Source organism: Chrysoperla carnea, chromosome 5, assembly GCF_905475395.1.
Source record: "Chrysoperla carnea chromosome 5, inChrCarn1.1, whole genome shotgun sequence".
Taxonomy (NCBI): Eukaryota; Metazoa; Arthropoda; class Insecta; order Neuroptera; family Chrysopidae; genus Chrysoperla; species Chrysoperla carnea.
In genome coordinates this window covers 24,948,510-24,961,624 of record NC_058341.1, presented here as the reverse complement: position 1 = coordinate 24,961,624, position 13,115 = coordinate 24,948,510, and the positions used below count along the sequence as shown (strand labels likewise).

Genomic DNA, 13,115 nt, shown 5'->3' with positions numbered 1-13,115 from the left:
TGAAACTTTATTATTTTAAAAAAAATACTTTTAAATAATGCGATAATGCCCTTCACTCTATCGATTTGAAATTTGGATATAAGTATTCATTTTCTATCTGCCCTGTATTTACAGAATTAGTTCATCTCTTGATAATATTGTATGTAGGTATGGTCTCCCGTGAATCAATATGGAAACTTTCGAATGGTGAATACAGAAATTTTACTCTCCAACGTCAAAATTCCAGAGTCAGAAGGAACATAATTGTTACAACTTTGTAGCTTATAGCTTGCGCAATATGAAAACACAATCTCGAGAAAGAAATAGGAATAAACTCATATTTCTCTGCATTTTAAAAGATATTTTAAAGTCTCCTGGGGGATTTGAATACTCCTACATGTTAATTAAAGAGAATTTTAAAAAATTACACATTTACCAGGAAGCGAATCCGGATTTTTTGGATTTATGCCAAGCGCCTAAACCAACTAGGTTATTTGTGCTCTAAACATATAGTCAACATTAACTTATTTATTTATTACTTTTGATGGCTTACTAAATTTGTTATACAAATTTAAACATCATAGTCGATTTTCGATTCTAATTAATATTTACGATACAATGGCAAAATCTATAAAATAAACTTTGTATTGAACCTATCATAAACATTGATAATAATCGAAAATCGACATTGATGTTTAAATTTGTACACAAAATTTAATAAGCAAACAAAAATAATAAATACTCCTACACATATTTGTATTCTTACATATACAGCAGAGTCCCAATAATTCGGACACTCGATAATCTGAACACTCTTCATTCGCCCTATCTCTACGCTTGTGAGAGTACACTCACTTAAAAATGATAAATGCTCATATACATATATTCGCAACGTGTGTGAGTTTTATTGGAGGCATTTCCATGGTAACGATACACTACTTTAATTATAGAATTGTATGGATGTATGTATAATTGTATGGATTCCAATCATGATAATTTACATTTGAAAAATAATATTTAGCAAATTTGATTTCTTATTTTCACAATTTCTAATGCATTAAGTTTAATTAATTTGTATTTTTCAATAATTTTAATTTGATATTTACTATAACATTAACATTTAAAGAATTGCAAATTAGTCATAACAGCCTCCTTTATCGCCAAAATTTTTCACTGGAAGCGCTGGCATCGATTTTATTGTCCCTACCATGACTACGCACACAACGAATAGATACATGCATTTTTATGTACAAACCCAGTAATTAAAACAAATTCGATAATCCGAGTTTTCATTGGGTTCGAATTATCGACTCTACTAACATAGAACTTGTACATCTAGTAAAGTATACAAATGAAAATGGCTTAGAAAAACTGAACATTTTTAAAGAATCTTTTTCCAAAAGCAAACTACTTAAACAATTGTTTTTTTATTTTCTGTAAACATTGAGATAGCAATTAAATATTATCAAGATTTATGTGAATTCAAATTAAATTTTTTTGTAGACACAAATCGAGGACATAAATGATCATGTTAGAAAAATTAAACACTTTATCCAAGAATCCATTTCTAGCAGAAAACTCATTAAAACATTATTATTTGCTTGTTGAAGTAAACATTGAAATTGTACAACTGCATTTCTCTCAGTTTCTTTGACTAGTGCAATTCGATATGTAACGTTGTTTGTATGATTTCGTCAACATAATTTTTTTTAAAGTTTTTTTAAATACCTTTTCTACAAGGTTTTATAAAAGTAATCACTCTATGGGTATATTTTTGGTGCCAGGTGAAATGTTAAAAGATTATTTCAGAGCAGCTAGAAATTGGAGAGGCTACGATGATTTTCATAGCCAAAGACTTCTCTTTCGAGGTAGGTTGGAAATTTTTAGTTGCGTGGCAAGCTTAAAATGGATATTCATTGAGAATCATATTCAAGATTGTATTAATCGAAATAGTGAACTAGTGAATGTAATCAAAATAGTGAACTGGCGGTTGTTCGATCCCTTAAAAATTTAGAAAATGAGTCTTACATTTTCAATGATTTTCTGACTTGGATACTGTGCTCAATGACTACTCATGACGATTCATCTAATCTTTCACCATCTGAATATGTTTGCTGACAAGAGAAAATCAAGTCTACACTTTTTGATGCCACAGGGTAAATTATTAAAGCTATTTACGTTATCGAAAGTACTCTTAGTGGGTGCAGAGTGGGTCATTTTAATCTATAATGGCTAATAGCTCGTTTTATAGTTAACCAATCCATATTATATTGAAATTTCTATGATTATTATTTTCCTAATTTGGAGGATTGATCAAGAAAAATTGAGCCACCATTTCGTGTGTGTGTGTGTGTGTCCAATTGGTAATAATATATTTTTTATTTCTTGAAATTGAGCCCTAGTTGAGTGTGCATCGATATTATAAATACTTGACGAGCACTCAGGCTCTTCCAAAAATTATGCAATTCTCTTCATAGTATTGGCAAAATTTGACGTTTCAGAGAGCTAAGCTGATTTAAGGCTTGACTTGGTCAATCGAGCGTCAACTCTATGGAAATCCAGTTTTTCACATTTCGATGATGTTGTCATTTATGTTAAAAGAATGTCTTTGGCAACATAATATGGAAAATTAAATGGCTGAATGTTTGCAACGGTCGGAAAGTTTTGCAAAATGTACTAGAAAAATCAAAAAATCAATTTTTCAACCTCTTCGACAGTTTCAAATTTTCTGCTCCTAGTTTCTAAGCATTATAATTCGAAAGACTTCCTTTTAACATAAACAGCAGGCAAAACACATAATCGAAATACATAAACCAAAGCATGAAAATCGCAGTCAAAAAAAGTCACAGTTAAAATTTTAATTTTCTTTGTTATCAAACGTATTTTTATCAGTTTTCCAAATGACAGACAAAAAGAATTTAATATAACGGTCTAATTGTGTTTATTTCCCCACCTGCATGTTTATAACCAACTTTTGGATAACTTAAACAAATCAAACGTTAATCTTTTGTTATTTTTAAACTTTCACGTTAGATTCAACTTGCATGCCATAAAAAAGCTATAAAAACTTCATAAACCAATGGGAAGTAGATTCATTCTGTTGATAGGTTTACACAAATTTTCAGTCACTAATGCATATACACCCACATAAAAAATTCATCACAATACACTCAACACTCAATGCAATTAAATGACATAACAAGCAACTTAAATTTAAATTAAAATTTCTTTAAGTTGCTTTGAACAAAAGTAAACTCTGAAGGTCTTTTCAAACATATTGTACATTCTTTTCAAACTTAAGTAAAAACAAAAAAATATCATCACTAATGATTTAGTAAAAAAAGCATAAAAGGTACCATATTAAACTACTCACCGGTCTCCTTGCTAGGGGGCCTTTGCCTTATTGCTAATACATAAGGCCTGAGCGTGAGCAGATTTATTTCACGATTTTAAATTAAACACACAAAAATGTAACAATAAATTAACAAATAGTACGAATGCGCACACAATATACTGCAATTAAATTATTATAATTACAATCGTATATTGCAATTACCTTTGTGTTGCATTTTTATGACTAAACACTAGACGAGTGACATAAAAATTTTTAAAAATTGATCGATATTTATTACAAGTTGAAAATAGACATCTAAGAGAATATCTTTTAACTAATAATCTATGATGTGTATGTGATGTTATTTAGGCAATTTGTATATCATTCGTGTAAGAAAATTGTTAATAAACTGTTAAAATGTCAAGTATGCTTCAAATTTACAATTCAAAGAATTAATCACAATACTTTTAATTAATCGCAATAATTTTACTTTCGTTTATACTACAAACTTTTTTGTACTATAACAACCTTGTATTAACCATAAAGAAGATAAGCAGAGAAATTATATGAGAAGATTAATTGGAAGATTATGCGGAATTTTCATAGAAACTCTTCAACATTCCAGTGTTTTTCTACTTTTCTTCGCATTTTAAGGTTTTTCATAACATATTTCAAGCAAAAAATCTATTTAAAAAAATCGATGTAGTATCACGTTTGTTCAAAACACTAGCCCCGTTTGTTGCCTTAACCCGTTCAGCGAAATCGCTCATCTTTTTCAAAATTTTCCTAGGAAAAATTATTTAAGCGATTCTAAATTAACTTTCACAGAACTCCAGAAATTATTTTGCAATGAAATCATTTAAAACATATTTGAGGAAAAATTATAATTTTTGTTATTTTACCTGATTGATAATTTTCTCAAGTGGTTTTTAACAATCATTTTCACTCAGACATTCACCATTGCAAACAAATAGGTAAATAACACTCTTAACCTTCCTTCAACAGATTTGTTTATATAAAATATATGATTCCACGAAATCGAACAGAGGGTATTTATATGGCTAATTTATTCTTAGAATACAACCAGGAATTTAAACTGAATTTTCTATTTGTATTATTCCTTTTATCTCCACATAGTAAAGAAGTAGTGTCTTCCAGACAAGCAATAGTAAAGCAAAAAGCATCAATAGGCACCCAGGACTTCCATTTGCGAACTGCAAACTTCTCTTTGAAGACTTGAAGATATCTTAAAAAAGGCCAATCTTATGGAGGTCGTAACGCGCTTCCGAGGGCTTCTATTGGCAAAATTGTTGCGGCTATTACAGGACTTTGCCTATAATAGCCTGTGTCTTACCACGACTATTGCAGGAGATATTGTAGGGGGAGGGAAGAAACGGCGTCTCACCTTCCCTGTCACAGTCCATCTCTTGCCACAAGGAGATAGCCATCCTTTCCTTGAAGATTTCTCCGACCTGAAGTCCAACTAGCAAGATAACTTAAAAAACACGCATATAACACGCAGATTATATTTTAAGTCGAATTCTACTTTAGCTTAAGTTGAACAACATCGACACACTTCAAGGTGCTGAAACTACAGACAAAACCAGTCACACTTATATAACCAGAAACTTAATAAAAAAATAATTTGATTTGAGTCTACTGGGCAACGAACGCCGACTCAACATCGACGAAGAATGAGCGTGTTTTCTCGTTATCGGAAAACATTGTCAATTTATAAGGAAAATCTTTATCTTTATAGAATTTTAGTTAGCATACTATGCCCAAATTAAAAAATAATACAGAAAATATTTTTCGCTTAAAAAAACTCATCTAAAAATGATTAAATACGTTCTTTTTTTTAAATTTCGCATTCTAAGACATAAATGGAGATGGAACGTTAAAAAATAGTCACCCGGTACATCGTGATTTCAACATCAATACCTGAAAAAAGTTTTGAAAAAAATAATACTATTATCAGTAACAGAAAAATAAAAGTGTAACAGAAAAATAAGGATTCATTATCACAAAGGCTAAAGGAGATTTATCTCAATACCACGAATATTATATAATAATGGTATGAAACAACCCTTAACAACAAATAAATCAAGTGTTCAAATAAGTTCAAATAAATAAAATCTTGAAATTTTAACAATGTTTCTGCGCATATTATTGCGCAGTTACCTAACACAATAATGTATTTGTATAGTATTATTGTATGGGCTATTTTAATATATCTATATCTCAACGATAGTATTGTATGATGTATTGTTTCGTCTACATTCTACAGATATTTCGAGTACTATTGCGGAAAAAAATTTGGTTTCTACTGCAGATAATTTATTGTAAGATCAATTAGATTTTTAAACAAGTCGGACAGGTGAGTGTGACCTTTATGGTTCACGCCATCAACTTTCCAGAATATGAAAAGAAAAAAGATTAAATATTTTCAATATAATACATATTATGAAAATAACAAAAGTTGTAACAAATATGTGTACCTAAAAGGCTTAACACGCGTTTTCTATGGAAGAAATACTGGGATCAATATCCGACAGTTCCAAAAATACATGTTTAAATATTATACAAATTCATTAAATCAAATTTTATGATTTTTTTACTGATGAAAACTATCAGGGTATTATTTCGTAATTGATTTTTTTACAAATTTAAAAAGTTTCTAGTTTCTTAATGTTAACGGAAAAGTTTAAATTAGCATTAACGGCTCTTATTTGTTCTAGATCTTCATTTCACAAAGATGTTTCGAGAAAGCTCATTGTGATTTAAGATATAAAAATATCGATAAAATCGTTATAATTTAGGAATTTTTTAAAAATGAAAGTGTTATAATTTTCCCATTCGTATAATCATTTGTATAGCTCCTATTGATGATCGCCACTAGGTTGTATAAACGATTTTAATAGGATGTTTCTAATCATAGTTTGAATGTGCATGTAAATGTAAATGGGCAAAAAATTCCAATGTAGTCAAAGATAGGTAAATTTTTAATAAAAAACGACGAAATTTTTGAAAAACCAAATGATTAAACTTTTAATATTCTCTTTATCTTTAAAACCTACCTTATTTTGATAAATAGCCTCGAAAATGTAGAATTGGAGTGCTTCTGAAAACGAAAGAATTTTTTAAAATTACTTATGTGTTATTAATTATTCGTACATAATACATATAGGCCACAAAACATCACTACATATTATAAAACAAAGTCGCTTTTTCTGTCCCTATGTCCCTATGTACGCTTAAATCTTTGAAACTACGCAACGGATTTTGATGCGGTTTTTTTAATAGATAGAGTGATTCAAGAGGAAGGTTTTTATGTATAATACATCCATATTATAGAAGAGTAAGGGGTTGAAATAGGGGTTGAAAGGGATATGCTTAAAAAACTAAATAAGTTGTGCATCGATTAAGCTCAAATATTGACACGATATACAACCAGCTTCAAAGATCTATTGTTTTTATCTACTTTTAACCTTCGGAGGGTAGAAAGGTGTAGCGAGAAAGTGGGAAGGAATTATCGAATATTTACAAATATACCTAAGTGGGGTATCAAATAAAAGAGCATGACGTGTACATTACAAAACTGTTATCCGACGCAAGGAAATGTGGAGGGAGGGGTGCAAGTGGGGATGTTGCCCAGCAAAGCGGTTAGTTCACAGCTAGTACTAAATATTATAAATAAATAAGTTTGTCCCTATTATAATATTTAACGTGTGCATTTTTTTTATAAATAATAGACAAATTCTAACACAAGGTGTTAAAGACCACACATACATATAATAATATTTAATGCAATTATAAAAACGTGTAGGATTAAATACATCGTACATGCATAATAATATTGTAACTCCTCTTTATTGTCATTCTAAACGATGACCATAAAATGATTTTACAGATTGCTACATAAAACAATACGCATAAAATTACCACAAAAATAACAATTTTATTTCGTTTTTCGAGAATGCTACGTAAAATCATTGGTTGAATTTACTTGCAAATTTTTAACTAATCTTTTATAGTTTTGGAGAAAATCGACACCAAAGTTTTGTCCTAATTTGTGCCCTCACGGGTGAACAGTGATGTTGACAAAAAAATGTTTCAAATAAAAGTTGTTAATTATAAGGAATATTTTACATTTAAACTTTTGTTCTATCTATAACGGTTTACAAGATGATGACAAGACCTAATTGACCTATGTTGCTCATTTAGGAACTAAAACTCATTTTTTACGTGCTGAGCAACTACAACTACTGACATCAAGCAACTACCGTATATAAGCTTTAAATTGCTAAAAAGTCTACGGACAATCTATGTAAGCAATAGATTTAAGATAGCTACATAAATTCACAAAAAGCTATATATCGGGCAAATCTAGAAAATTCCTCCTTAGGGAGACAAAATTTACCTCAAAATGGACTCTCAAAACTGTCTTCACATTTGCGTTGAATTAAATTTGAGATTATTATGAAGAATCCACGTCGAGAAATTATTTTGCAACTTTTAGCAGACCTTTGAGAAAACAATGACTTTTTTGAGGCACCCCTCCTATACAAACACTAGAGTCTATTGCTATTTACTATTAAATAACTGGCATACATTTAGTGTATAAATGTAGCATTATAACGTGGGATAAATAAACATGCTTAGGGGAAACAAATTTAATAATCTTTTTTTCACTTTTCTCATCAGCAATATTTTTCTCGGCCGTGAGGGATATTTTTAGGCCATTAAAAATAAAATAAAATATTTCCTTTGGCCTTTCTTATCAGGAGTCTTTAAGGCAGATATGCGCTCCCATAAATGTTTGAATTGTAACGTCACATAACCAGAAATTAAAAATCCTAATTTTTAGGACTTTAAGCCTATGTATTCTGTTAATCTACAAATTGGAAAGGTTTTGTCAGTTTGAAAACCGTTCCCATAAAGTGTATTTAGGTAACTGCTTTTTTCATTGAAGTATTTACTTTCGAAATTTGCAAGTACTTTTTAAAATTTATTATTTACTAGCGGCCCCGACAGACGTTGTCCCGTAAAAACGTAACTCCAATTCATGAATACCTATACTACGTTTAGCCTGTCCGCTAAACCCATCCCGCTAAACCCCAATTTAACTCCTATTTATTGGAGTGGCCTGACCTTTGATAGTAGAGCTCGCTGCGCTCGCATATGGATGGCTCTAATAAATGCCTATTGACAATACCTGAATACTATTAAAAATACATAGTACACATAGTATACATAATGTGATATGATTTATATGCGCTCCCACCATTTAATGAAATTTCATTTTTTTGGTACGGAGCCCTCAAAAACAGTTGTACTGGACCAATTGTAAATCTAAACCATCCTCGAATCCCCTTGAACTCACACAAAAAATTTCATCAAAATCGGTCCAGCCGTCTAGGAGGAGTTCAGTCACATACACACGCACACAAGAAATATATATACAAAGATTGTATTTTCGCACATTTGTCATTTGATTTAATCTGTGGAACTTTTTTTATAACGTGACTTGGACTAACGTGAGCAGGTAAATTACAATCATATATTCATGAATCACTAATATTTGCAAACGGTAATTTAAAAAAAAAAAAATAATAATAAAAAAAAAACATCGTGAGTCGCAGAGCTCCATAACTAAGCTTATATTATACCCTAATTAAGTGCTTATTATTTATTTATTTATAAAGATAGATATTTTCGCTGGAAATCCCCTCTAAATTGCTGAATAAGGCCGATTTGCTTGGTAAAAAAAATCCTACATACCGAATTTTAGCTCATTTGAAGTAAAAATTACAATGCAGAAGTTCATATTTTGGTGGAAAATGTGTCTACACAACTACAGTTTTCAAGTATTTGAAACATTTAAAACTAATAACAATTTATGTATATTTTGTATTACATTGTAGATACTATTGATCTTAACTTGATTCTGTCAATGATGTCAAAGCAAATTACTAAGTAACAATAAATTACTGAAAGAATAATATGTGTTTACACATTTAAAATAAATATATTTGATATTTTACATCCTTGTACAAAGTAAAGGAGTTAATGTACTCGCGGAAAATTTCGGTATCAGAATTCAACGCATTCATTTTGAACAACCTTGAATCCATTTTGATCACAAGTAATGAGATATTGTCATCAAATTTTATTTATACAGGGCAAACATTATTGATCTCTGAGCTGAGAGTGTTAATGATGTTTTTCTTATAGCATACAAAGTAAATATAATGAATAATTTTTCAAATAACGTAATAAAAAAAATCATAAACATTTCAAAATTTCCTTGCTTTTTCTTTTCATACTTGTTTTATAATTTATAAGTTTTTCTTAGAATTGGAAAGAAAATTTCAGTTTTACGCATTTATACTTCTTCATGTTACTTTGACCTTTTATGCGCACGTAAATATGTTAGTACCTACTTAAATTACTATCTCTCTTTACAGTCGGTTACAAAATTTCAGTTTTCCTATTTTTAACACGCTCATATTAACTTCGCTTGTAGCTAGAAAACAGAGTAGAAAAAAGAGTACTCGGTACTGGCGAGAAACCGATGATGGAAGGCGTAGAATGTTAGACTGGACTGGTGTTGTAACACAAATCAGACTAGAAAGAAAATTAGAAAACATGTTTTATTGCACTAAAAAATGGATAATGGTTTTAATTATAATATAAAATTTAAAGCGTGGGGTGATCTCTACATTCACTCTTTAATATAGTTGATTTGGTAGATATCGACCACCCCACGGTTTGAATTATATTTATAATATTTTTTAGTGCAATAAAACATGTTTTCTAATTTTCTTTCTAGTTTGATTTGTGTTACAACACCAGTCCAGTCTAACATTCTACGCCTTCCATCATCGGTTTCTCGCCAGTATCGAGTACTCGTAGCAAAAAGGAATAATCGCAAAATGTTACCATTCTTACATTTTATTCTTTCTTTCATTTGATACTTTAGCAACAGAAAATCTTTGTTACAATGTACGATCTGTACATATTGCCAGCCATTTTCACCTACTTAGAAAGAATATGAATAACACAGTTTTTATCAAATCACTCACAAGCAAGACAACAAAATAGTACAACATTTTTGTCGATAAAACAAACATGTAAGTAATGCAATTAACACCTACATCAATGTCTGTCAATTTGTACATCATAATAAAATGGTTTCAACCATGAAAACTATGTAATTTTATTCAAATTATAATTCGGAATAATTGTAAAAATGCATAACAGATAAAATATCCAAAATGTCTTTTAATCTAAAATTATTCATGTCATTGCAAACTTCCAACATAAAAAATGATTACTTAGTCGAAACCACACCCTTAAAAGAAATTAATGGTGGGTCCACACGATACAGACTACCGGGTATTATCGTTAGTCAAAAATAAATCATGAAATTTGAAAAAAGTTAAAATTTATGTAAAAATATACTTTAAAAATTCTGATTTCGAGTCATAAAAGCACATTTTTCTTTTAAAATATTAAAATTAAAAATCATAATTTTTAAACTGTATATCACGTGACCTAAAACGCGGGTAAGCCCTGCTATGATGTCATAGCGGTATGAATCATAGACCATCAGTTAGTTCAGTGTAGACAGCTGGGTATAATATATACATGCATATTAAGTATTTATATCTATTATAATCAGATGCCTATGAATATATCTGTCAAACTTATTTGTGTTATTTCGTATAGTGATACCCATATTACGTCATCAAATTGGATGCCCGCGTTTTTGACAGTTTAAAAAAGGTTTAAAATTTAATTTAAGTTTTTAGCAAGAAAGCGTGTGTATTTTTCCGAATTAAATGTTTGGTGGCTTTTTATTAGCAAAATCGACATTTTAAAGTACTTTTTCAAAAATAGTGTAATACTCTATTGTTTGTACAGATATCTGTACAGACTGAAAGTCTGAGTAAAAATGTTCATGAAATATATGATGACGAAATGTATGTGCAGACTTATCATTAATAAACGAATACTTCCAACTTCCGCGCTCAGACTTTTTAAACTCAGACTTTACCATCATACCGACTTTTGTTTGCACTGATTTATTGCGCAGACAAAATTCTATAGAAGTATGTGTGGAGTTGGTATCGTGTGGACCTACCATAAATAATATTTTTGTATTCCATGAAAAACTTTTCCCATAACATTAAAATTTATAATTATTACATCGACGTAAAAAAATTACTAAATACAAGTAATTAATATTTATACAAATTGCTAAACCTCTTATCAGAAGTCAAAATAACAACCAATTACATTTATTTATTTAGCTTGTAAAACGTAGAATTAACCGAATCGTTAATTTAGAAATTACTAGTTTTAACCTGATAAAAAAACATAATTGTTGCAATTGTATTTGTACTTCGTTCATCTTACTAATTAAAATTCATTTAAAACAAATGAAAACAAACAACTGACTGAGTTAATTGTTGAAATACCCTCTATAGAAGGTGTAAAACAAAGAATATCAGTGTTTGCATTATTTTTTTATAAATTAGTTTTAAACAAGCGAAAACAAACAATTGAGTTAATTGTTGAAATACCATGTATAGACAGTGTTGATTACTCTATCACATTACACATATATACATGTCACGCATATACATATAACTGAGATTCCCACATAATACATATTAAATACAATTTGCGCTCTCACGAATAAACAGTGACCTTTACGAAAATATGTTTAAAACAAAAGTTGTTTATTTTTTCATAAAGAACCTATGTTGCTCATTAACCTCAAACCTCACTTTTTACGTCCTGAGCACGCTATAAAAATTTCAGCTTGATATCTCATTTTGCTTTTGAGTTATCATGTCCACGGACAGGCGGACAGACGGACGGACAACCGGAATCTTTGAGAAATATAAAGCATACAGAAATTTGAAATAAATGTAAAAATTTTCATTAAAATTCGTAGCGCAGGAGCTACGTAAGCCAAGAGAATTTTTATTTCGAAAACTGAGCGTCTAAAGATTGATACCTCATACCGTTTTACTTTTTTTATGTCAAATTAAGAATATATTAAACCAATTTGATCACTCTGTACTATCAAACTAATATCTTTTGTATAAATCTTTACTTAGAAAAATCCTGTAAATGGTGATTTTAAAGAAAAAGATATTATTCATGTTAATGCCATTGCAAACACAGGGAGGATTATGAATATCATTACTGATAAGAATAACCAACTTACATGGAATATGCTATCAGTTTTCATACCTACCTTAAAAATGACATAAAATATAATTTTAATATAATAACTCTGAACAGATTGATAAGAAAACGTGGTTTTTTTCGTAATGGTGTAATACATGCATTCAATAATTATTAATATAAGCTAGTCATTAGTGCGTATCATTACATCAGAACACCACTTAGTAGAGTGAAATTACGCCTTGTGTATGGATTAAAAGTTCGAGCAGCGAAACTTGGGGGTTTTTCTTTTCACATCAAAATAAGTATTTTTTGAAATTTTTTACTTTCCCGGAGTGGTGCAACATGTTTAAAAAACAAAATGGCGTCAAAAATGAAATTTTTTTCAGAAATTTTATCATTTTTATTTTATATTCGCAAAAGGAGACATCGGTGCATATCCAAATTTGGTAGATTTGTAGTCCATGTTAAGAACTACTCCTCATAATTTTTTGGTGGGGTTTCGTCCCTTCCCCTCCCAGTTATATATATATGTATACATACATATGGTAAAACAGTTCATTTGACTATAACTTGAAAAATATTCGATTGATTTTAATGA

The 13,115-nt window shown here is 29.8% G+C and overlaps 1 long non-coding RNA gene across 1 annotated transcript in view; it reads right to left on the bottom strand.

Moving 5' to 3' along the window:
- The window catches only part of LOC123300366, a 56,306-nt gene that overhangs the window by 27,031 nt on the left and 16,160 nt on the right, over positions 1-13,115 (bottom strand). Inside the window, exon 2 of the long non-coding RNA XR_006535381.1 lies at positions 6,391-6,434. This is a non-coding gene — a long non-coding RNA (uncharacterized LOC123300366). The remainder of the gene's footprint in view (positions 1-6,390; positions 6,435-13,115) is intronic.